Source organism: Pituophis catenifer, unplaced genomic scaffold (genome assembly GCF_029215685.1).
Source record: "Pituophis catenifer annectens isolate HBS135680 unplaced genomic scaffold, rPitCat1.0.hap2 SCAF_7, whole genome shotgun sequence".
NCBI lineage: Eukaryota > Metazoa > Chordata > Lepidosauria > Squamata > Colubridae > Pituophis > Pituophis catenifer.
The window spans coordinates 83143496-83170801 of NW_027256887.1; the positions used below are offsets into that span (position 1 = coordinate 83143496).

Sequence of the window (27306 nt, forward strand, 5' to 3'; positions counted from 1 at the left end):
ACCTGTGGTGGCCCGAGCGCTCTGCCAGCAAAAACGGGATCCGGAGCACCGTTTTCTGCTGCGACAGCCTCCTGCAATGTTGCAGGAGGCCGTAGCAGCAGAAAACAGAGCTCAGGAGCCCATTTTTGCTGTCAGAGGTGCCGTGGGCTGGTCCTTTGCTGTTTCCAGGGCAACCCTGTGAACCATATCTAAGCATTCCACAGGCCGGATCTGGCCCCCAGGCCTTGAGTTTGACACTGCTGCTCTAGAAGGAGTACAAATAAGAGCAACAAAGATGATCAGGGGACCGGAGACTAAAACATACAAAGAATGGTTACAGGAATTGGGTCTATCTAGATTAGTGAAAAAGAAGGATTAGGGGCGACATGAGAGCGGTGTTCCAATATTTGAGGGGCTGCCACACGAGACCAACCCAATGTCTTGATAGCTCCTAGTTTTCTATCCTTGAGTTCAAGTTTTAGTTTAGGAGAGAAGTCAACTTAGGGTAAAGGGAGGGGGGGGAAGCTGATTTTGTTCTCAGAAAATTAGATTTTTTGACTTTGCTGAGAAAATTAGACTTTTGAAAAGGAAAAAAAAAAACAAAGAGAAATATTACTGATTTACGGGTCACGAAGTTGACACAGAGATCATGAACTCAGTGTCAAAAGCTGGTTGATGGCTTCTTTTTTTTTACAGAGGGCTACAGAAGGAGATAATTTTAATGGCTAAATGTATCCTCTGAAACAAATATGCCACAGAATACTCTTGCTGGGGGAACAGCAGTGAAAAAGATCTGTCACTTTCCAGAGAAGGATCTGCCCCATGTCTGCATGGCATGCGTTCAGGTGGTAGGCCATTCTGTCAAGCTTTCTGAAAATTATTAAAAAATATGCATGTTTCTATGCAACTTTTCCCAATAGACATTTTTTTTTCCCTATGCTAATTTCCCATATGTGCACTATTTGGTATGCCGCTTCCTCAGATATATGCGTTTTTTCGTGTGCAATTGTTAAGCTCAGAAATATTTCAAGATGACAATACATACTGTAGTGGATTCCATAAAGAATGGTTGTGTTCATTCCACGACAGATTCTGTTTTGGTGGATTATTTTGTTTGAGGGGGAAAAACAATGATTGCTCTGTTTTACATCTGCACTACAAGGACTATTGTGTTTTCCATAAGCATTTGGACTAGACGTTAGATAGACTCTGCAGCTGATCTAACAAAGTTTATCTTATAAAAAATGAACTTCTTAATAATAGCAACCTCTATGGTGAATTGGAATAGAATAGAATAGAATAGAATAGAATAGAATAGAATAGAATAGAATAGAATAGAATAGAATAGAATAGAAAATATGGAATACAATAGAAAATATAGAATAGAATAGAATAGAATAGAATAGAATAGAATAGAACAGAATAGAATAGAATAGAAAATATGGAATAGAATAGAATAGAATAGAATAGAATAGAATAGAATAGAATAGAATAGAATAGAATAGAATAGAAAATATGGAATAGAATTGAATAGAATAGAATAGAATTGAATAGAATAGAATAGAAAATATGGAATAGAATAGAATAGAATAGAATAGAATAGAATAGAATAGAATAGAATAGAATAGAAAATATGGAATAGAATAGAAAGAATAGACTAAGAATAGAATAGAATAGAATAGAATAGAATAGAATAGAATAGAATAGAATAGAATAGAATAGAAAATATGGAATAGAATAGAAAGAATAGACTAAGAATAGAATAGGATAGAATAGAATAGAATAGAATAGAATAGAATAGAATAGAATAGAAAATATGGAATAGGATAGAAAATATGGAATAGAATAGAATAGACTAAGAATAGAATAGAATAGAATAGAATAGAATAGAATAGAATAGAATAGAATAGAATAGAATAGAATAGAATAGAATAGAAAATATGGAATAGAATAGAAAGAATAGACTAAGAATAGAATAGGATAGAATAGAATAGAATGGAATGGAATGGAATGGAATGGAATGGAATGGAATAGGATAGGATAGGATAGAATAGAATAGAATAGAATAGAATAGAATAGAATAGAATAGAATAGAATAGAATAGAATAGAATAGAAAATATGGAATAGGATAGAAAATATGGAATAGAATAGAATAGAATAGAATAGAATAGAATAGAATAGAATAGAATAGAATAGAATAGAATAGAAAATATGGAATAGAATAGAAAGAATAGACTAAGAATAGAATAGGATAGAATAGAATAGGAATGGAATGGAATGGAATGGAATAGAATAGAATAGAATAGAATAGAATAGAATAGAATAGAATAGAATAGAATAGAATAGAATGACTTTCTATTCTATGACTCTCCTTTCTTGCCTCCGCTACTTTATTTCTTCAAATGTGGGTTTTAGATCTGGCTTATGGTGAGGAGTTTTTGCAAAACGCACCGAATGTTTTGATGAATAGCCTTTATTCCGAGATGGAATTCACCCTGGCTTTTCAACCACGTTCCTGCTTGCTATCCTCTTAGCATGTTAACTGAGTCTGGTACACACATGATAAAAGAATGCTGCACCCCTTTAAAAAAAAAAAAGAAGAAGAATGCTGCACCCCGAATCAGTTGCCGGAAGTGGAGATCTTCTTAAAATAAAAAACAGCCTGTATTTCTTAACTGACCCTTGAAGTTGAGAGACACCGTCAACTTGAAGCCTTTTCTTTAATCAAAGCAATCCATTTAGCCACCTTGTGTTTGTGGTGGATTAAAAAAAAAAAACCCCGAAACTTTGATTTTGAGTTTTGCTGATTAGATGGGCTTGTTGTTACAGAAATAGCTAGTATATATTGTTATGTAAAAGTAAAAACTTGAGGTTTTATATCAGGGTGGATTTGATTTAAATCGAGTTGATTTAAATCACAATTTAAATCATGATTTAAATCACTAGTAAAAAGGCTTGATTTAAATCAACTCGGATTTAAATCATAATTTTTAAAGAGCAACTGTCATCTCTGCTACTCCTTTGACCCAATGTTGACTCACCGATAGTCCCAGTGTTGCAGAATATACAGCCTCCTGCTACATAACTAAGCTCCATTTCATGCTGAATAAACTAAATTATTTATGTATCGTAAATAGAAAACTATCTTACGATAGATTTTTACCCCAAAAGTTTTTTATTAAAATAAATTCGATAAAAATCAAAAAAATCCGATTTAAATCAAAAAATCCGATTTAAATTAAAAAAATCTGATTTTTTTGATTTTTTTAAAAAAAATAATTGATTTTTATCCACCCTCTTTTATATTATTATCTTATTCTACTGCACCCAAAGGTTTCGGAAGTCAATGCATTTTTTTTCCTTTATCCCCACTCCCCTACACTTTTCTCTCTTCCCCTTTCCCTCCCTTATTTTGACCCTTATTTTCACTTTTCTGTATTTTATATTTTGATAAAAAATAATAATAACTATTTTGATATTCAAAATGAAAACTTTTCCATGTGGGCCATCCCTGTTGGGTTACAGCAGTGGTGAAATTCAATTTTTTTTAACTACCGGTTCTGTGGCCGTGGCTTGGTGGCCGTGGCATGGTGACCGTGGCAGGGAAAGGATACTGCAAAATCTCCATTCCCACTCCACTCCAGGGGAAGGATACTGCAAAATCCCCATTCCCTCCCTACTCCTGGGGGAAGGATATTGCAAAATCTCCATTCCCATCCCACTCTGGGGCCAGCCAGAGGTGGTATTTGCCATTCTCCAAACTGCTCAAAATTTCTGCTCCCAGTTCTCCAGAACCTGTTAGAACCTGCTGAATTTCACCCCTGGATTATAGGAAGTAAGCTGCTATTCCTCACTTTTTTTGGTGTCACCTGGTACCCATGGGTGAATCCGGGGTTTTCCTTCACCTCCATTGCGCGAGGTCTGAACAAGAAGTTGTGCAGTTTAAAAGACAAAAACATTTAATTGCTTGAGAAGTGTTGGAATTTTTTTGGGGGGAAGGGGGCGGTGTCTGCTGGCAGCAGTCGCTTGCAACATATTGGGATAATGAACTGTGGCTGTTACTTAGGGTTACTTCTTCCCCATCTGTTCACCTTGAAAAAGAAGTATAGCAAACCTTTAGGGGGGCTGGGAAACACCCAAGGGTGGGCTTCAAAAATTTTAGCAAGGGGTTCTCTGCCCGGTTGCTGGGTGGGCGTGGCCATGGTGGGTGTGGCCTAGTCAGCCTCCTGCACCATGGGGTGGGGGGTGTTTTTGCCCTCCCCGGGCTCCGGAGGCTTTCCTTGAGCCTCCGGGAGGGCGAAAACAGCCTCCCCAGGCTCTGGAGGCCCTCTGGAGGCCAGAAATGGGCCCGAACTTCCCGAACTTCTGGTACAGGGGTGGGTTCTAAATTTTTTTACTACCGGTTCTGTGGGCGTGGCTTATTTTGTGGGTGTGGCTTGGAGGTCATGTGACTAGGTGGGCGTGGCTAGCTGGTCAGAGTCATTTCTGGAAGGTCCTCGCACTTACGACCAGTCCTCGCACTTACGACCCGACTCATTTGTTTGCTTTTAACACTGATCAGCTGTAGGATGGCCCTTTGAAGCCCCGCGGCAAGAGTTTAAACAGGTTTTTTCCCTCTAGTCATCAGCTGGGACTCAGGAGGCAGCAATAGATTGGGGGTGGGACCAAATAAAAGGTAAGAATAACGTGAGTGGGTGGGTGGGTGGGAGGGCGGGGGGGAGAACCGGTTCGGTGACGTCATATCGTCACCGTTACCAGCTCGGCTGAACCAGACCGAACCGGGAGGAACCCACCACTGTTCTGGTAGGCCCGTTTTTCGCCCTCCCCAAGCCTCTGCGCGTGCCCTGCACTTACTTGCATCCAAAATGGGATGCATAGGGACTCCTGGGAGAGGCGGGGTGGGCAGGGCCAGCCAGGAGTGGGATATGGGGGTTATGGGTGTTCTCCGAACAGCACAGAATCCTAGCTAGAGGTTCTCCTGAACCCCTGCGAACCCTCATCAGCCCACCCCTGGAAACACCCCTAATATTTGGAGGGGAGGTAAGGCCCCCAATAAGCTGGGAGAGAATACAGAGAGGATAGAACTGAGTCCCTTGCCATCTTTCCAAGATTTTCTCTCTCTCTCTCTTCTTTTTTTCCTAAAAGGGGAATTTGGTATTCCCCCTTTTTATTTTCTCTTCTTCTTCTTTTTTTTTTTAAAAAAGGAAAAGTTAAGCCTATCGTCAAGCTTACGCTCTAATTTTTTGTGTATTCCCTGCCTCCGTTTGGCAAAAGATCTCCTGCCACTGATTTTTGGCAATTGCCGAAGAAGGTGGGGGAGGAAAAAAAAAAAGAGGTTCTGTTGACGTTGAACAGTGTAGAGGGCAAGCAGGGAGGGAGATACAAACACGCAATCAACCCATAAATAAACCAAGACATGAGTTAGAGAAAAGGGCATTTTGTCTCCTCTCAAGTAGATTGACCCCAGGACCCCTTATTCCTTGTAGAAACAGGATGCTTGAAACAATGCAGGAGAGGACACCCTCTCGCACAAGAAAAACCTCTGTTTTTAAGAAGAGACGCAGCTCGGGTCGCTATACCTTCCGTTGGAAAATGTGGTGGACTTTTTAAACCAATATTTAATAAGGAGTTCTCTGAGGACAGACTGTCAGATGTTAGGGTAAACACGTTTTCCCGAAGCTCTTCCTTCGAATCCCTCAGCCCGTGAACATCTCCGTAGGAAATTTGGAGATCAGTTGGCCAAATTCCTGCGCACATAATGCATAGATCTGCTGCTGAGGAAGTAAGTCAATTAGGTAAATATAGCTTCCTCTCCACTCTAACCCCCAGGCCTTGCAGCCAAAGACCCCTTGAATTGTTATAGTCAAAATTGTGTGCCTGCAGCACAGCTGTTTTTCATTAACTCTGGCCACACACAGACACAACTTGTGGCTAGGTATGGTTGCTGCAAACATTGCTTTCCTGGAGTGGGGTGGGGGGGGCAGGAGGGGGGAGGAATCAGGAACATATCCGTGTCTCTAAAGCAGCTGAACGAGAAATATTTAGCAATTCAACTTCTGGAATAATTCTTAAAGTGGAGGCAGGCTGCTTATAGCTGCGGGCTACTGGTGGGTTTTTTTCTTTTTCTTTTTCTTTCCCCAATTCTCCTTTTTTTTGTGGGTTGGAGTAGAGGTGGGACAAGGTGACAGGGGTCATTATTGGTCTGTTGTGTCTTCTGGTGTGGTCCACCATAAAGCCCTGTTCCCTTTTTAAATATATGGTTTAGAAAAATGCAGGACATGTCTGCAAATAGGAAACAGTTCTACCCAACATATAGCCTTGTCTTTGGGTCAGTCAGTCTGTTGGCCCATCTTGTATCATTTGTACCCTACGACAGTGGTCCCCAACCTTTTTATCGCCGCGGCCCGCTGAGCGCGCGCAGGGGTGGGGGCACGGCCCAGGAGCTTTTGCGCACGGCCCATTGCGCATGGCCCAGGAGCCTTTGCGCTGCAGCGTTCATGTCCCCCAGCCGCTGCGCGGCCCGGTGCCAGGTACTCCACGGCCCGGCACCGGTCCGCGGACCGGGGGTTGGGGACCACTGCCCTACGACTATCATTAAGTGTTGTACCTTATGATTCTTGATGAACGTATCTTGTCTTTTTATGAACACTGAAAGCAAATGCACCAAGACAAATTCCTTGTGTGTCCAATCACACTTGGCCAATAAAAAAATCTATTCTATTCTATTCTATTCTATTCTATTCTATTCTATTCTATTCTATTCTATTCTAATGCTTACTTTGACTGGTTGTCACCATTCGAGGTCAAGTGGTGCTTCAAAATTTAAGTTGTTTCCCAACTTTCCACTTTGACAATCCCAAAACACAACCTATGGGAACTGAACAGAGGATATCAGGTTAGGAAGGTAGATTTCTTGCCTGGTGCAATGCTAGATAAAAAGAACTTAAACGAAGAATGAAATATATTCTCCTGTTTTTGAAATCAAGAATTTCACCCATTCCAGTACCTGTGAAACAAATAGGCATATACTGGAACTCATAAGATATCGTTTCTAATTATTTTAACACTAGGAAATAATTGAGCTGAACATACATAGATATGCTAGGCTAAATCTCAGCTCTAATTTAGAAAACATATATTTTAACTTAATGATCTCTTAATAGGGACATAGAATATATGAGAATACACACACACACACATTAAATCTGGAGGACAGAAGGGAAAGGGGTGATTGAAACCTTTAAATATATTAAGTGTGTGTGGATGAGGTTCTTATTCACACACACTTAATAGCAATATGAAATAGCAATAAGAAAAACAATATTTTCAATATTAAGCAAAAATCAAGAACACGGGGGCATCACTTCAAACTGACAGGAGGGGAGTTCAGAAATAACGTTAGAAAGTATTACTTCGCCAAAAGACTCGTGGAAGCTGGGAACTGACTTCCAGAGTAGTTGTTCAGTCATCACTAACTGAATTTAAGCATGCTTAGTATCAACACATGTCCATCAACCAACAAAAATTTAAAAGAATAAAAATAATCTAAAAAATAAATACACAAAGGAGAAAGAAAACAAGAAACAACCAATTAACCTCTAAGAGCAGACCTGGTGTACCATTAGGTCTTTTTCTTGCCCTCAGTTTTCTATTTTCTATATATTGAAGGCACCTTATAGATTGTCAAATTCAGCCACCAGTTCAGTGCATATATCCATTAAAAACCCCAGGCACTTAACCATTCAGACCCTGTTTGAAAAGCTCTGAGGAGAAAGAGTCTACCTATATATATATATATATATATATATATACCTATATTGATTGTTCCATTGCTAAACAGATTTACAGTTGGAAATTTTGTCTCAATATTAAAATTCCTTGTATATCCAATCACACTTAGCTAATAAAGCTATTCTATTCTATTCTATTCTATTCTATTCTATTCTATTCTATTCTATTCTATTCTATTCTATTCTATTCTGTGGTGAAGTTCAATTTTTTTTTGCTAATGGTTCTGTGGGTGTGGCTTGGTGGGCGTGGTGTGGCTTGGTGGGCGTGGCAGGGGAAAGATACTGCAAAATCCCCATTCCCTCCCCACTCCAGGGGGAAGGATATTGCAAAATCTCCATTCCCACCCCACTTGGTGCCAGAGGTGCCAGAGGTGGTATTTGCCGGTTCTCCGAACTACTCAAAATTTCCACTACCGGCTCTCCAGAATCTGTCAGAACCTGCTGAATAGCACCCCATTCTATTCTATTCTATTCTGTTCTGTTCTGTTCTATTCTATTCTATTCTATTCTATTCTATTCTATTCTATTCTATTCTATTCTATTCTATTCTATTCTGTTTCTGGCTTAAGGGCCAGCATGGGTTTATCAAGAACAAATCGTGCCAGATCTCTTTTTTAAAAAAAAATCAAGTGATCCCCTACATTCTATGATTCAGTGTTTTTTTGATCTAGCTGCTCTCCCAGATTTGCTGACCTCATCTCTCAGAATTCCCAAGTTCACCCTCTTGGAGACTCCTAGTTCAGAGCAGGCTGATATAATACCTTTATATATATTTATTGATAATTTATTTATTCCCTTGCAAGCCTTTGGGAAGAAGAGTGCTATTAGTGTAAATAAATAATTTCCCCCCAGAATGTCATTTTTAATGGTTTTGGGGGAGAAGAGTGGCATAAAAGCCTTTTTAAAAAATAAATAAACAATGTGATTTTAAGTGTACTTACTAAGGTGTATGGAAGTGAGATAAATGCAAAGATTGCAAACGTATGCAGACCTTTAACTGTGTTGGGAATCTAGCACAGGTTGTGTTTTCATGAGTGAGAAAACACTTCCCTTTCTTCTTCCTTCACTTTGAGAGAAGACCAGGTGTGTTCAGGGTCACAGGTAGCCCACAACGTACAACCCTTTGCTTTCTTTTTCTTTCTTTCTTTCTTTCTTTCTTTCTTTCTTTCTTTCTTTCTTTCTTTCTTTCTTTCTTTCTTTCTCTCTCTCTCTCTCTCTCTCTCTCTCTCTCTCTCTCTCTCTCTCTCTCTCTCTCTCTCTTTCTTTCTTTCTTTCTTTCTTTTATTAGATTTATATACCGCCCTACTCCCAAAGGACTCAGGGCATGAACAGGCACAAAATAAAATACATAGATACAAAAGTTAAAAAACGTAATTAAAACCAGATTAAATAATTTAGCCCGAGACAGTTAAAAATCCCAATAATTTAAAACAGATTAAAATTTCGATTTAAAAGAATTTTAAAACAGGGGAGAAAATTAGGCCAGGCCAGCTTGCTGGAATAGGAGAGTCTTAAGAGCACGGCGGAAAGTGCGCAGATCCGGGATCCTCCGTATCTCTGGGGGGAGCTCGTTCCAGATAGTGGGTGCCCCCACAGAGAAGGCCCTCCCCCTGGGGGCCGCCAGTCGACATTGTTTAACTGACGGCACCCGGAGGAGCCTCTCTCTATGAGAGCGTACCGGCCGGTGGGAGACTGCTTGTGGTAGTAGGCGGTCCCGTAAATAACCAGGTCCTAAGCCATGGAGCGCTCTAAAGGTGGTGACCAAACCTTGAAGCGCACCCGGAAGACCACCGGGAGCCAATGCAGCTCGCGCAGGAGAGGTGTCACACGGGAGCGCCATGTTGCTCCCATAACCACCCGCGCGGCCGCACTCTGCACCAGTTGGAGCCTCCGGGTGCTCCTCAAGGGGAGCACCTAACGATTCAAAGTTTACAGCGGCATCACCATTTTTCACTCTTATGACCATGGCTGCATCCTCATAGTCACCTGATGAAAAATTCAGATGCTTGGCCACTTGGCTCATATTTATGACAGTCGCAGTGTCCCGAGGTCACATGATCCCCTTTTGCGACCTTCTGACAAGCAAAGTGAATGGGGAAGCCAGATGCACTTAACAACCGTGTGACTAATTTAAGAACTGCAGTGATTCACTGTGTCAAGAAAGTTCATAAAGTAAGGCAAAGCTCACTTTAACTATCTCGCTTAGCAACATACATTGTGGGCTCCATTGGGGTCAGAGGTGGTATCAGTGGGGGGTTTCAAATTTTTTTACTACCGGTTCTATGGGTGTGGCTTGGTGGGCGTGGCATGGCTTGGTGGGCATGGCAGGGGAAGGATACTGTAAAATCCCCATTCCCTCCCCACTCCAGGGGAAGGATACTGTAAAATCCTCATTCCCTCCCCACTCCAGGGGAAGGATACTGTAAAATCTCCATTCCCTACCCACTCCAGGGGAAAGTTACTGCAAAATTCCCATTTCCTCCTGATCAGCTGGGACTTGGGAAGCAGAGAATAGACGGGGGTGGGGCCAGTCAGAGGTGGTATTTACCGGTTCTCCGAACTACTCGGAATTTCCGCTATCAGTCCTGCGAACTACTCAAAATTTCCTCTACCGGTTCTCCAGAACTGGTCAGAACCTGCTGAAACCCACCTCTGGGTGGTATTCACTTACCTTCGCTACCAGTTCGCAAATGTGAGCATGAGCAGAGGGTCAAAAACGGGACGTGATGACATCCAGGTGGGTGGGCGGAGCCTCCCGCAGTCACCACTACCAGTTCTCCCGAACCGGATAGAACCGGCTGAATAGCACCACTGATTGGGGTCCTACGTCGAGGAGTACCTGTATATTTATTTCCTTGATACCGGCTGAGCCTCAAAGTGTTGATATAAATTTTGGATATTTTGAAACGCTCCTGAGAAACGTGCGCCGAAAACCTCTCCTCTTGATAAGCAAATGAGTCATTTAAACGTGTTCGGTGGATGGAGTTGAATAAGCAAAGAAAGGCAGATTTTGCCCTGGTTCATTTACATGAGGCTACAGAAGTCCTTGTAAGGAGCTGAGTGAAGCTGGAAGTTGAAACCAGCGAACAACAAGAGTAACTGCACCTTTGTGTACGACAATAGGCTTTGTGAATAAGAGGCTTCCTCTCCAGGCTGCAAGCTCATATGGTTAACCAAAATTGTTGAGTAATTGTTCTGTGGTCGAGAACAAAATGCTGAATTAAACTGTTCCCAGCACAATAATTGTGTGATTATAGCATTTATGTTGCTGGCCAAAAGGAACAGTCATTAGGATTGGAAGCCTTACCAAAACCACAGGGACACACACACACATACATACACAAAAAAAATATATGAAAGAAACAGAGAGAGAGAAAAGAAAGAAGGAAAGAAAAGAAAGGAAGGCAAACAAACGATATGCAAATTATCTCTTAATACCTTCGAGCGAGCTTTGAAATGGAGCTATGAAGTGGTATTCCGGTGGATTGAAAGACCAACAATCTGCCAGAAAGATTAGCTTGTTGATATATCCGTCTTTGGGCGTGTGGAGTAGATGTATATTCTAAAGGGCTATTTCACTTTTCAGAAGAAATTGCCAACCTCGAGAGATAGACTTCACTTAAAATTGCATTTTTCTTTTCTTTTCTTTTCTTTTCTTTTTTTTCAAAATTTACCTATATGATTAGCAGGGGAGAGTGACGGAGAAAAAGAATAGGATTGCAATTCTGCCATGTTCCCTCTTCTTCTTTTTTCTTTTCTTTTTGCTGCATACCATTCAGGCATAGTCTGAGACTTCAAAAAGTAGAATTCACTTAGAGGGGAATTTATTTATTTATTTATTTATTTGTTCAACTTGTAGCCGCCTTTCTCCGAAGACTCAAGGCGGAATGTAATTAAGAAAATATTAGAATGCGCAGAAATGGATAGATTCACGTTCACTATTAAGGATAAAGAAGAAACTGAATATTTTTTTGATATGGCATGTATTTTATCAATGACTAGACAACAGAAACAGAAGTTAAAAAGGAGGAGGTATAAAAAGAGGAGTTAAAGAAGATGATGTTAAGTATTATTGTTGTTATATTATTATATTATTACATTATTAATATTATGGTGATGAATACTACAACAAATATGTGGATTATGATTGTTTAAAAATAACTGTATCCAGATCACACACTGTTTGATGGAAATTGAATGTTATATAAATAAAATAAATAAAACATGGGGGGAAAAGTAGAATTCACTTCCACACACATGCCCGGCTGAGCCAAATTCAGAGATGGAAGGAAGCTACAGGCTGCTGATGTTGAAAAAGATGTTCCAAAACTCAGGATAACATTAAAAGGAGATGCAGGGTATCGCTAGCTGGAAAGACAATTTCTTTCCCAGGCACGCTGACTCTATTTGCAAAACAAACTCTCTCTCCCTCCCTCCCTCTCTCCCTCTCTCTTTTAATGTTTTCTTTGTGCTTTTGTTCTGAGGTCCCCAACAATCAAAGGAAGAGGAGTCAAGAATAAGAACAAATGTGTTTAAGACAATCTCTGTTGTTGTTTTTTTTTAAAAAAATATATGTTAAAATGCAGTCACCAAATCATGGGCAAAAAAACATTAGGTGGCTAAAAAAGGATGTTTAAAGTTAAACTCAACATTTGCACTTCAGTCTGTCTGCCCTTTGTCATTTTTTGTGCTGATAACCAAATTATTTCCCTGGGATCTATCACAGAATTGAGGCAAATATCTATTTTTAGGGCAGTTGCTTCGAACCAATAATCCCAACAATTATTCGGTTTTTTATTTTATAGCTGTGTCTGAAGCAAGCAAATTTCACCCCATCTCCATTTGAATGTATGCAGCGACATCGCTACAATTTCTATCCCACAGTAGTCTACAAACACATACTGTAAAGGAGGGCTGTACGCTTGATATATAGGCAGTCCTCAACCTTCAATCACAATTGGGACCAGAATCTCAGTTGCTAAGCAAATCAGTTGTTAAGTGAGTCACCCCTGATTTTATGACCTTTTTTTGCCACAGTTGTTAAATGAATCAGGGCAGTTGTTAAGCGAATCTGGCTTCTCTTTATTAATTTCGTTTGATGGAAGCTGGCTGGGAAAATCGCAAATGGCAACCGTATGAACTCGGGATGCTTCAAAAAATTGTAAATATATCTCTGGTTGTGAAATGTTTTTTATCACATGACCATAGTGATGGTGCATCAGTCATAAGCGCGAGGACTGGGGTAAGCCCTTTTTTCATTGCTGTTGTAACTTTGAACCACCACTGAACGAATGAATGATTGTAAGTTGGAAGATTTTGTGTCCGGCTTAGCAGCAGCGACTCCTAAAGACTGTTAAGTATCTCTAGGGATCATATTGATCCACCAAAGTTCAATCAACAAACCAATCAAACCAGCCATGGTCTATTCCACTTGACCATGACCTCACTGAAGAGGTCATACAGGTGGAAGAAAACCTTTTAGGCCAACATCTCCAAATCATCATAAGCCACAAAGACGATTAGGGGTCTGGAGTCTAAAACATATGATGAACCTCAACCTCACAGCCAACAAGAGACAGCACTGACCCTCAACCAACCCATGCAACCCCACCACCACCACCAATGTTCCTGACCTGATGTAATCTCCTTATCACAAGACCCATCACAGTGTTGTGGAGCTGGCAGCAGAGTCGGACAGTGAGGAGGTTGGGGAGGACCTTGGGCCAGTCCTGGGGGCTGAGGAAAGCTCGGATGAGGATATGCGTCGGAGGCAGAGAGGGAGTTAGCAGCAAGGCAGAGGAAAAGCTGGAGCCTGTTCCCAGTGTCCGCATGCGCAGAGCTGCCAGAAAACAAGAACAACTCAGAAAGCAGGGTCGACTCGGAAGTAAAGCCACACCTTGGAGGGGATTGGCCCCCCCATAGGACATAAAAGAGGAGCGAACAGGGAGTGGGCTTTTGCAGGAAACAATTAGTCCGTTCCGTGACTCTGAGAGACTCTGTGCCAAGTTTTGCCTTGTACTGCAGTTGGAAACAAGTTACGTGGCAGCTTGCCAAACAAGATAAGGTGTGTTGAGAAATATTCCTTTGAAAAACTGTTTGGACAAACCTTGCTGACTGTGAATGAACGTAATTCACAGTCGTGTAAATAAAAGAGGTTTTGCCGGGACCAATTCCTGCTTCCTGCTTGTTAAGCGAGCCTAGGTCAGAACACACAAGACTCACAGCTGACCCATCACAAGACTTGACACACCCACACCTGAAGCCCTTAAAAACAGAAGAACACTGACAGTGACATCCCCTAAACTCCGCTGGTAACGAAACATTCAGAAACCAACTTACAAGCTCAGAGAATGAATCTTCACCTTCTTTCTTCTTGCTCCTCAAGGAAAAAACAGTCCTATTGCCTTTTGAAGAAGAAGAAGAAGAAAAAGCATCTTTGAGACAATTCTGACCTGGATGACTGACAACCTCCACAGATATTTTACCTGAAGTAGCATCATCCTTGGGTCTTTCTTTCTTCTTCTTCTTCTTCTTCTTCTACCATTCCAATGATCGTGAGCTGTGGATTTTTAAAAAACATCATATTAAGCCATGATATTCAATGTCAAATAATTACAAAATGTGTCATCTTGAAGAAAGGATGACATTAAACTGTTGTAGCAACTAAAACTGCAAAAGCTGGCGTTACAACATGCCAACCAAGAATTCTGTTATGCTTGATTTGATGAGCTGGTCTTATTGCTAGATTTAAAATGTTTGCCACAATCCAGAAAACCTTTTTCAGGCAATTCCAGCTAGATTTTAACAGATTTCTTGCCTTGAGCAAAATCCGTCTGTGCCAGGGATTTTTAACTGGGGATCTATAGATCCCTTGGGAGATCTATTGATAGATTTCAGGGAGTCTGTGAATTTGGAAGTGGGGGGAGGGAGGGAGGGAGGGAGGAAGGAAGGAAGGAAAGAAGGAAGGGAAGGAAGGAAGGAGAACTTTATTTTCACAGAACTTTAACTGAAATTTAGGTTTTTATTCAATAATGTATGGAGGCAAAATAGAGTAATCCATAGTCTCTGTCTCCAAAATGTTCAATAAATTTCATGGTCTAAAATTCTTATATCCTAAAAATAAAGAAGCACATACAGTACTGGACTATGCATTTGTTATTTATTTTTTTACTAATTTGATAAGTGTATCGAGGCATAGCTGGTTACGTTTGTGATAAATCTGTATCTATGTGTATTACTTTATATATTTAAATTTTCGTATTTAAGTTTAAGCTAAGTTTTTTTATTATTATTATTGAAGAAAATTAACCTATTGAAGTTACAGGTTTCTGAGAAGTCTGTAGGTTTCACCAGACACAAAAAGATTAAGAAGCTGCATCTATGCAAAACGCTCCAAAAATTCAAAAGTAGCTTTTCATATTACGATCAGGAAGTATTAGTATGGAGATTATCAATCAGGGTGGCTGTTCACCACTATAACAACAATCTGGTTAGTCCAGCAATCATCACAGTCCACTGTGATTTCACATCCATCATGATTCCATTGCACAACTTACACAAATTGGTAATTCATGCTATTTATATCATGTCAGTGATTTGCAGTAATTTGTGACATCTGCATTATGATATCATCAATCCTAAGATGTCACTTGCCTTCACTTGCATCTTCCCTAGATACCCATGCTCTGATGTGGCGGTGGGACATGATTTCAACCGCTGCGGTTAATCCGTGGTTTTATGGTTAATTAGTTAATACGTTAGCTTGCGCTGGCTGGGGAATTCTGGGAGTTGAAGTCCACACCTCTTAAAACCCCAACATTGAGAAACACTGAGTTAGCATATTAACTTATGGTTTAATATGTTGATTTAGATGTAGAGAGACAGGTATGTTCCATGTTCAGAAAATTATACAGTGCTGGGGTGAGCTAAATGCTGCCCCACCAATGCCCCTTGAGTCACTCCTTTATCCACTGCCAAAAATTCTGGTGTGGTTTATTGCAAAAACTGGTGGCAAATTTAATAATTAGAACACTCCAATTATTCTTTCAGAATTATGATAGCTCTGCAGAGTTGAGTGAAATAAGAGTTTTTTTTCCCCCTACATACAGACCCTCTTTGCTCAATATCCTTCTGGGTTCAGTTCCAAGTGGGAGAAATGACACTGGGAACATGGAGACTGCATGGAAAGATGGTTTTTAATGGTGGACAGGACCACATGCCTTGATGATGTTGGGTGAAGAAAAAAAGGGGAAGAGATGCTGAGAGTGCCTGAGTTTTATACCCTCTCTGGACTTTTGAATTTGAGCTTGTATTCTGATTGGTTGTCAGACTCCCATGGGGCCATGCAGAGGCAACTCTGTAGGCTGTCCTGAGTCCCAAGCTTGGTTGAGTCTTGCTGGGTGATGTAATCTTCCCAAGTGCCATGTGGTGAGATGGGTAGAGGGCTAATCCTACCTTTGTTGGATCTTGGGTGAGGGCATTTGCCTATGAATAGACCTAGCTATCTCTTAAGTGGGGACATCTGCTGTGGGCTATTGAGGAGAGTGGGTGCTATTAAGAGGAGTCTGCTTCCTGCCTAAAAACATGTTTCTCCATTTCTCATCCAGGAAGGTATATTCTGGTTTTTTAATATTTCCTAGAATATTTTATCTTTCTAGGAGAGGGGTGGGTGCTAACTTCCTACAGTCCTTATGCATTTTATATCACTATGTAAGTCCCACATCTGTCTACCTAAAAGCAGAGAACAAACATGGCGTCTTCCTGTGAAAATTGCCCACCTCTTTGATACAGGCTGCTCTTTGCCATTTTTTAAAGATCCTGCTTGATTCTCCTGCCCGATCACAACCTATTTTTTTTAAAAAAATCTTCCTTCCAACTTTTTTTTAAAACAGGCCATTTTTGAGCCTGGGATCTGCTTTTCAAGAAGCACAAACTTCAAATCCGATTTGAAACCAGGATCCAGTTATGCTGGTTCTCTGACCACTTAACCAATTTCAGAAATCTCTCTCTGAACATCTCAGAACGGATTAAATGTTTCTCTTCCCCACTAATGAGTCCCTTCCTCTCTCCCCTCCCCCACCTCTTTCTTTTGGTAGAAGGATGGATATCACTTAAAGTGAATGACTACCCTTAGGCTTTTCTGTGTACTTGTGCCAATATATCATGCTGAAACGGTGCTAATTTTGAATTGCTGCCCACTGCATCATATTAGATAACCTCCCGTTTTCTCTCCACCCGCCTACACATTAATTAAAGCAAACACTGCTATCTTTACAAGATAATTTCTTGTAAGAGAGGGGGAGAAAGAAAGAGGGAGAAAGGGAAGGGAAGGGAAGGGAAGGGAAGGGAAGGGAAGGGAAGGAAGGAAGGAAGGAAGGAAGGAAGGAAGGAAGGAAGGAAGGAAGGAGAAAGAGAGAGAGGAAGGAAGGAAGGAAGGAAGGAAGGAGAAAGAGAGAGAGGAAGGAAGGGAGGAAGGAAGGAAGGAAGGAAGGAAGGAAGGAAGGAAGGAAGGAAGGAATCTTATAACATTCGGACAACAGATTTTAAGATCTTTTACAAATCTTGTTACTGGGTAGAAGTAAGGAAATAAACGAAAAAAGAAAAATCATCTAAAGGCAACATGAAAAGTGCCAATCCATAAACCCAAAATGGGTAATTTTAAGGGAAAAGTTAGAATTGTGCTGGCATTAGTAAAATGGGAATGGCTGCTAGAAAGTGGATGGAGAATCAATGCTATGCTGATTTTGAATTCCTTTCAAATATTTACTACCATCACAGTAGGGCCTGGATTAAGCTGACTCTCAGTGCAACAGATTTTCATACCAATTGGGCAGATTTTCAGGGCACTTCCCATTAGTTAGCAATAACAGTTGCATTTAGGCTTATATACCGCCCCATAACATTTTACAGCCGTCTCTGGGCGGTTTACAATGTAGATGCTTTGTGGAAGCCTTGCCCTTTTCCCAGCACTATGGATGTCTCCAGAGAGGAAGGTCTTTGCATAAGATGCCCAAAGTATGATCATATGATATGATCATACCAAAAAAAGATGTTGAGACTTTGGGAAAAAGTGCAGAGAAGAGCAACTAAGATGATTAAAAGTCTGGAGACAAAAACATATGAAGAACAGTTGCAGGAAATGGGTATGAGAGTGTGACCACCAGTCTAGAGAAAACAAGGAATGGGGGAAGCAGGACAATGGATGGAAACTCATCAAGGAGAGAAGCAACCTGGAATTAAGGGGAAACTTCCTAACAGAGAGGACAATTAACCAATGGAACAGCTTGCCTCCAGAAGTTGTGGGTGCTTCATCACTGGAGGTTTTTAAGAAGAGATTGGACAGTCACTTGTCTGAAATGGTTATCAGGTCTCCTGCTTGAACAGGGGCTGGACTAGAAGATCTTCAAGGTCCCTCCCAGGTCTATTCTCTTCTATTTGAACCAAGTCATTTGAGCCTTAAGTAAGAACTCTGGGTTGATTTGTTTGATAATCCATGGTTTCTTTTCTTGGCTGTCTACAATATAGGTAGTCCTCGATTTACAATTCATTTAGCAACAGTTTGATTACAACGGTAGTGGAAAAAAATGACTTACGACCGTTTTCACACTTCTGATCATTGCAGCATATCCGTGGTCACATGATCAACATTTGGGCCCTTGCCAGCTGGTATGTATTCATGTCCCAGGGTCATGTAACCTTCCCAGCTGCCTTCCGACAAGCAAAGTTAATTAGGGAACCCAGATTTGTTTAACAACATCCGTGATTCATTTAGCAACTGTGGCAAAAAAAAATGTCACACAACTCATTTATTTATTGAATGTATTTGCTGCCCATCTTGTAATGGAATGACTCTGGGTGGCTTTTTAACAACTTCTTAACAACTGTTTTGCTAAGCAACAGAAATTTTGGGCTGAGTTAGAGTCGTAAATCAAGGACTACCTGTATATATCCATCTACAAAATCGTCCGCGTGTCTCTTGATCTACTCATCAAAACCACCTTTCTCTGTTTGATCTGATCTTTTGGGGGTTGGTCTCAGCGAGATTTGTGGGGGACCACAGAAGCGGTGATCAAACTGATAAAATCATATCACTAAAGTGGAATCAATCCCCGATCTCCTTCTGTGCCGCGTGTATGGCCCAAAGAGTTGATGCTTGGATCATTTCAACCTTGCCTTCCAAATTCTGATCCTAGCAGTGAAGGCTGGCAGGTTGCAATTACATTCAAATGTGTTTAACTCAGTGGAAACCATACATACCTGTAAGAAGAAATTAAACCAGCATTTAATCCTGGAAGGCCACAGAGTAATGTCGCCTTTAAAAAAAATAAAGCCACTTCTGTTTTTCCTCTGCTAACGCGCCTCACCATTTTAGCCATTAGGTGTAAACATATTCAACCGCTATGAATACTTCATTATTATTACTATTATTAACAATTGCACCAAAATTCTTCCTGGCAACCTTAGCCCCTGAATTTTTTTCTCAGGGCACCGTTAGACGGTCTTCCCAGACTGAGAAATTACCTGCCGTGTTCATTAAAAAAAAGCAGGAGCACCATCATCTGATAACCTCACACCTGTTTTCCTTGCACCGACAACCGTTTCATTGAGTCTGTTAACCTTGTGTTGCTCGGCAAAGGGGCACAGTTTATCAGTCTCTGCATTAAGCAAACCTCTAGGCGCTGTATTTTCCACCTGTGCAGGGGCGGAAACATCCGTTATTCATCAAAAGATCATAGATGTCTCATTCGCCTTCCAAAGGGGAGGCAGAGGGACTCTTTCATTGTATTCACAGTGCAGGCTTGTTTTCCATTCCTGTATTGATTGATGTGAAAAAGCTCAATCCTTTTTTGGGGGGGGGCTTAAGATGAACACAGGGCCAGTGCTTGGAATGGGGGAGGCACCTGCCAGGCCAGTTTTAAAAGAGACTTGCTGCCAAAGTTTCATCCCAGGCTTTGCTTTGCTTCTAACTTCGACCATTTTTTCCCCCAGGGTCCATCAGCATTTCTTATTTGTAATCCAGTGGTGGGTTTCAGCAGGTCCTGACCAGTTCTGGAGAACCGGTAGCGGAGATTTTGAGTAGTTCGGAGAACCGATAAATACCGCCTCTGACTGGCCCCGCCCCCATCTATTCTCTGCCTCCCAGATCCCAGGTGATCGGGAGGAAATGGGGATTTTGCAGTATCCTTCCCCTGGAGTGGGGAGAGAATGGAGATTTTACAGTATCCTTTGCATGGAGTGGGGAGGGAATGTGGATTTTGCAGTAACCTTCCCCTGGAGTGGGGAGGGAATGTGGATTTTGCAGTAACCTTCCCCTGGAGTGGGGAGAGAATGGAGATTTTACAGTATCCTTCGCAAGGAGTGCGGAGGGAATGGGGATTTTGCAGTAACCTTCCCCTGGAGTGGGGAGGGAATGTGGATTTTGCAGTAACCTTCCCCTGGAGTGGGGAGGGAATGGGGATTTTACAGTATCCTTTGCATGGAGTGGGGAGGGAATGGGGATTTTGCAGTAACCTTCCCCTGGAGTGGGGAGAGAATGGAGATTTTACAGTATCCTTCGCATGGAGTGCGGAGGGAATGGGGATTTTGCAGTATCCTTCCCCTGGAGTGGGGAGAGAATGGAGATTTTACAGTATCCTTTGCATGGAGTGGGGAGGGAATGGGGATTTTGTAGTATCCTTCCCCTGGAATGGGGAGGGAATGGGGATTTTGCAGTAACCTTCCCCTGGAGTGGGGAGAGAATGGAGATTTTACAGTATCCTTCGCATGGAGTGGGGAGGGAATGGGGATTTTGCAGTAACCTTCCCCTGGAGTGGGGAGGGAATGGGGATTTTGCAGTAACCTTCCCCTGGAGTGGGGAGGGAATGGAGATTTTACAGTGTCCTTCCCCTGCCACGCCCACCAAGCCACGCCCACAGAATCGGTAGTAAAAAAAAATTGAATCCCACCACTGTTGGGATCCCAGAAGAATGAAAGGCATGTTTCAACTCCACATTTTCTGTCCTAAGGAATGCCCGAAATTTGATATTTTTTGAGCCAAGAATGGGACTTGGTTATCTGTGATATAAAAACCAAAAAAACCCAAAACCCTAGTGCAGAAATTGCAATCTACCTGTTGGTTTAGAAGTTGGAGGGGAGATGTCTCAAGTCAACTTCTAACAGAATTTGCAAAGACTGGCTCCCCTCCCCACCCTCAAAGTTTTTGAACTGGCTCCCTGCTTGGTTCAAGAGGGATGAATAAGTGACAGTGACATATTCAAGGCTTAAAGCGCAGTAGCAGAATAACTAAGTTGGAAGGGACCTTGGAGGTCTTCTAGTCCAGCCCCCTGCTCAAGCAGGAAATCCTGTACCATTTCAGACAAAACTCCTCTTAAAAACCTCCAGTGTTGGAGCACCCACAGCTTCTGGAGGCAAGCCATTCCGCTAATTAATTGTTCCCACTGTTAGGAACTTTCTCCTTAGTTGTAAGTTGATTCTCTCCTTGATCAGTTTTCATCCATTGTCCTGCCTTCAGGTACTTTGGTGGATAGGTTGTCCCCCTCTTTTTTGTGGCAACCCCCTTAGATATTGAAAGACTGCTACCATGTCTCCCCTAGTCCTTCTTTTCATTATACTAGACATACCCAGTTCCTGCAACTGTTCTTCGTATGTTTTAGCTTCCAGTCCACTAATCATTTTTGTTGCTCTTCTCTGCACTCTTTCTAGAGTCTCAACATCTTTTTTATACTGTGGTGGCCAAAACTGGATGCAATATTCCTAATGTCAGCACTTAATGCTGCATTTACTCTAGTGCTGACATAAGAAGGAGAAGCGGAGGAGTCTGGAAAGGGACGTTTGACTTTTCACCTACTTATTTTCCCTGGAGATAATATCCCCTAGGAGATGGGATGGGAGGGGGGAAATTCCTTTGAGCTAGAGCAGTAGATTAGGGGTAGAGTGACTTGGAAGATGGCCAATGAGTGCAGAGGAGTGGGGAAAGGAAAGGGAGGGTTTTGGATCAGGAAGTCAGTGTTGGCTACGATGGAGTCGGAGTTAGAATGTCGTGCTTAATAAATGGGAGTTTTTCATCAAAGACTTTGTTTGAAATGCAATTTATTTGAGACGACCTCGAAACCTGAAACCTAATGTGCTGACCACTTCTTCAGGGACATGGAAGACATAGCTGGCTTTGTGACCTACCTGGTATGAATTTGGAATCCAGACATTCTAGTTTATAGCTCATGGTTTATGATTCCTTTCAGCTGGGTAAGATCAAGGAGTCAAATGGTACATAGATAGATTTTGGAAAGATCTCTGTAATGCTAGTTTTGGGGCAAATACAGATAGCCCTTGATTTGCAACCATTTGTTTAATGACCATTCAGAGTTACACTGACACTGAAACAAGTCACGTATGTACAATTTTCACACTTACGACCATTGCGGCATCCTCATAGTCACATGATCAAAATCCAACCGCTTGGCAACTGACTCATATTTAGGACAGTTGCAGTATCGGACAGTATCAACGGGGAAGCCAATATAGGACTCACCGCCCTGAGTCCTATATTGGAGAAGGGCGGTATAGAAATTTAAACAAATAAATAAATAAATAAATTTACTTAACCACCATGTTAGCAACAACTGCAGTGATTCACTTAACAACGGTGGCAAAAAAAAGATCGTCAAATGGGACAAAACTCACTTTATAACTGTCTGGCTTAGCAACACAAATGTTGAGTTCCATTTGTGATCGTAAATCGAGGAACTGGGAAAACCAGAGCCTTAAGTATACGGTTAGGGTAGCTTAAACCCCTGGCCCATCAAGTAAGGCAGGGGTGAAATCTATTTACCTTCCTTACTGGTTCGGAAGTGCATGTACCGCGCGTATAATGTGCGCATGCAGTAAAAAACAGGAAGTAATGACACCCAGGCGGGTGGGTGGAACGTCGCTCCGCCATAGCTACCAGATCGCCGAACCAATGGCCAAGATCGCTACCGGACTGGGCGATCCAGTCCGATCCGGGAGCATTTCACCCCTGAAGTAAGGGGTTCTAAGACTTATAGGCTGCCATAATATGATGTAACACAGCTGCTTTCCCGAAACTTATGTTGAGAAGGGGGAAAAAAAAATATCTCAACTCTGGAGACTCTTCATATTTCTGCATGCAAAACTGTTGGATGTGCTACAAGGAGACATATGGCTGTTTCTGCAACTTGCCCTGATTAGAAATCTTTAGTAGTCTGCAAATCTCTAAATCTAAGCTCCTGCCACTTTGTTTGTTTGTTTGCTTAATTGTGCAGTGATTCTCTTGTCCCGGTGCTCACTGCGTCTCTAGATGGTTTCCAGGTATCAAAATAGCAATAAAATGAAATCGCCGTTTCAAAACTGTAATAATGGAATGGTGGCCCTTAATATCCAATAATGAGAAAAAATAAATAGTTTATTTAAATAGTCGGCAGCTCTCTTACAGAATGGAAAGCAGGGGGGTGTCTGCAAGGAAGGGTCAAAATCTTCCAAGGTGGCGGATATGGCTCGGCCCCCTTTTTTTGGCATTTAGATACAGAATTTTTGGGTGGATTTTAACCCTTACTGGTGGATACCCTGAAATTCAGGATGTCACCGGGTACCCCTGTAAGCCAAGCTAGAAGAAGGTGGAGAAAGAGGATCTGTTTTTTAAGTGTTTTCCCCGAGTGTAGCCTAGCAACAGGAAAACAAATCTTGCTCCAAGTTCCCTCCACCCTCAAAAATAAATACAGCACGGGGGCATCTTCTGCATTTGATTCCTAGTTCATTGTTACGCTACCTTTTCATAACAGTGACATTACCTGAGCATTGATCCCCTTTAGAAATGAAATGGAACAGTGGTATTAAAGTTTTTCCTTGCTCTACTTAGCTTGTAAAGAAAATTAGATTGTTTTGCCTGAGATATTTTGGTCTCCGTGTAAAAAATTATTCACCAACTTTCTGCTACGCTTACCTTCAAGATTTAGCTTCCTTTTGTCATCTGACACTTTTCTTTTCTTTTCCTTTCTTTTCTCCTCTCTTCTCCTCTCCCCTCCCTCCCTTCTCTCCTTCCTTCCTTCCTTCCATCCATCCTTCCTTTCTCCTCCTCTCCTCTTTCCTCCCCTCTCCCTCCTCTCCTCCCCTTCCTTCTCCCCTTCCTTCCTTTCTTCCATCCATCCATTTTTCCTTTCTCCTCCCCTCCCTCCCTCCCTTCTTCTCTCCTCTCCCTTCTCTTCTCTCCTCTCCTCTCCTCTCCTCTCTTCTCCTCTTCCTTCCTTTCTTCCATCCATCCATTTTTTCTTTCTCCTCCCCTCCCCTCGCTTCTTCTCTCCTCTCCCTTCTCTTCTCTTCTCTTCTCTCCTCTCCCCTCCCCTCCCCTCCCCTCCCCTCCTCTCCTCTCCTCTCTTCTTTTCTCTTATCTTCTCTTTTCTTCCTCTTCTCTCCTCTTTCCTCCCCTCTCCCTCCTCTCCTCCCCTTCCTTCTCCTCTTCCTTCCTTTCTTCCATCCATCCATTTTTCCTTTCTGCTCCCCTCCCTCCCCTCCCCTTCTCCTCTCCTCTCTTCCCCTTCCTTCTCCTCTTCCTTCCTTTCTTCCATCCATCCATTTTTCGTTTCTCCTCCCCTCCCCTCCCTTCTTCTCTCCTCTCCCTTCTCTTCTCTTCTCTCCTCTCCTCTCCCCTCCCCTCCCCTCCCCTCCTCTCTTCTCTTCTCTTCTCTTCTCTTTTCTTCCTCTTCTCTCCTCTTTCCTCTCCTCTCCTCCCCTTCCTTCTCCTCTTCCTTCCTTTCTTCCATCCATCCATTTTTCCTTTCTCCTCCCTTCCCTCCCCTCCTCCTCTCCTCTCCTCCCCTTCCTTCTCCTCTTCCTTCCTTTCTTCCATCCATCCATTTTTCCTTTCTCCTCCCCTCCCTCCCTTCCCCTCCCCTTCTTCTCTCCTTTCCTCTCCTCTCCTCCCCTTCCTTCTCCTCTTCCTTCCTTTCTTCCATCCATCCATTTTTCCTTTCTCCTCCCCTCCCTCCCCTTCTCCTCTCCTCTCCTCTCTTGTGTTAAGCATTTACTTATTCAAGAAGTAAAGAACAGTATAAAAATGTGACAATAGCTTTTTTTTAAAAAAAAAAAAAGTTTTCTTAATGGCTCCTTTCCCAGTCAGGAATGCATTAATACAACACATTGGCTGGTTTATCCAGAAGTCTCTTGTAATCAAGTGCAGACTTGTAGGGCTAGGTCTGAGTGTGTGCATGTTTGTGTGTCGGCAAGTACTAGTGTGTGTGTGTGTGTGTCTCTATGTTGCTTTAGTTTATATTAGCCCTGGAGGCAGAGTTAACACTTAAAATGGGACAAGAGTGTTTGCAGCCATCAGAGAACTTTCCAGCCAGCTTCAATAACATCACTCTGTTTTTTCCTTTCTTTTTTTGTATATAATTTTTTTTTTGGCAGCAAAGACTTCAGTGGAACCATCTGTCTCTCTATTAGTGTTTTGAGTTCTGTTTTGAAGCTTCTTTGCTTGGCAAAGTCATTTTCATACATGGAACTCTTCTCCTTCTCCTTTTCTCCTTCCTTCCTTCCTTCCTCCCTTCCTTCCTTCCTTCCTTCCTCCCTTCCTTCCTTCCTTCCTTCCTTCCTTCCTTCCTTCCTTCCTTCCTTCCTTCCTTCCTTCCTTCCTTCTGGTTCTTTGCCTAAGAATACAATGCAAAAATTCAATTCACCTTCAAAGGAGAAAGAAATTTCTTTGGCATTTAAAAGGGAGAAGGGAAAGGAGCAAATTAAGGCAGTAACAAGGATTATTCCAGGGTCATTAAAATTTCTCTGCACAGTATATGCATTTACCTTTGGGTAAATCCCGTTCAATTTTACAGACATCCATAAGGGTATACTATGAGCAGAGCGCTTGGAAGCATGAGAGTCATTACTCTGCAGGTGCTGAAATGTTTTGGTCAAGAGAAATTGAATTCTTACAACCACAATAACATGTCATTATTAGAGAACTGCTCAAATAACAATTCTGCAACACTATTTTTAAAAGGTGTGTGACTCTAAAAATAGAACAGGATGAGGGAGGGAATCAAGAAGGGGGGGGGAATCCTATTCGAGATCCATATGGACTCAAAATAGATCTGTGTGGTGCTATTGCTCTTTCCGTGGTCCACAGAGGTGGGGATACTTCCAGACTCAGATTGTCCCAAAAATCAAAGACTGTAATATATTTTCCAATTTCCAATTACCTGTACTAGAGTTGTAATCTAATCTAGATGAGTCAAAAAATAGGAGAGAATATTAGTACCTCTGGGTTGAACTGTGGGGTCCTTGATGTTCTCTGAGCTTGGTGGTTTTCTTGAAGACATTTCATTACCCAACTAAGTAACATCATCAGTGCTAGAAGGAAGTGTGGTTTGTAGGGAGGAGGAGAAGGACAGTGGGGTGCTTGATGCTCTCGGAGCTCGGTGGTTTTCTTGTAGACATTTCATTACTCAAGTAGGTAACAACTTGAGTTCTAGAAGGAAGAGTCAGAAAGGAGCAAACCCCACTCCCACCTAGCACTGATGATGTTACTTAGTTGGATAACGAAACGTCTGCCAGAGAACAACCAAGCTCAGAGAGTACCAAGGATCCCACAATTAGGACCTCTCTCTGGAGTTTTTTGTTGACTGCAAAAAAAGATAATAAGCTTCCCAAGTCATGGCGTGCTATTTTATCTCTACTGTATCAAAGACCATTGGAACAGGTCTCCCGTGGCACACAGACTAAATCAGTGTTTCCCAAAGTGTGGTACGCGTACCCCCAGGGGTACGGGAAGAGTTTGGTGGGGGTACGCATTGCACCGGAGTTTGGTGGGGATCACATGGGAATATCCACTGCACCGTGCTTAGCTGCGCCCACAGAACAAGGAAAGAAATAGGCGTGTATCGCAGTTTTTACACGGGAACTGGGGCCATCGTACATCGTATCGCAACTCATTATGGCGGGAACTTCTGCGCATCCTTCGCGCAGCTCAGGTTCGGCCATTTTTAAACTGCGGGAATATTAACAGTTGACGTTGAGCCGCGGAGCTGTTTAAACGCCGGAGAATTGCAGTGTTATCTAACGGTTAGACAGTCTTGTGAGGCGTGACACGGCATGAATATACTGTACTTCGTTACAGAGACAACTTACTTCTTTAATAGTTAGTTCCGGTTTTTTATGAGGGGTACTCAGCGTTACGAAAATTATAGAAGGGGTACACATATGTCAAAAGTTTGGGAAACACTGGACTAAGTGGATGAAACCCATCAGGCTTTTGGCCACATTTCAGGACCTTGGCCACGCCAGGAACTCAACTTCACCCGGTGAAAAAAAAACATCTCGAGGGAAAAATCTCTTCCTTTTTGTACGCAGAATTTCATGCAATCAAAACGATGAGCCTCTGGAACAGGGGTGAAATATAAAATTTGTTACTACCGGTTCTGTGGGCGTGGCTTGGAGGGGGGAGGTAATGTGACTGGGTGGGCGTGGCCAACTTTTTTTTTTTTTTAAACTTTTCAAAGCATTTTTTCTAATGCTTTGAAAAGCCTCTCTGACGAT

At 42.0% G+C, this 27306-nt stretch overlaps 1 protein-coding gene across 1 annotated transcript in view; it reads left to right on the forward strand.

Annotated features, from left to right (window-relative positions):
* The window catches only part of SOX5 (SRY-box transcription factor 5), a 1010028-nt gene that overhangs the window by 781896 nt on the left and 200826 nt on the right, over window positions 1–27306 (forward strand). The window lies entirely within an intron of this gene.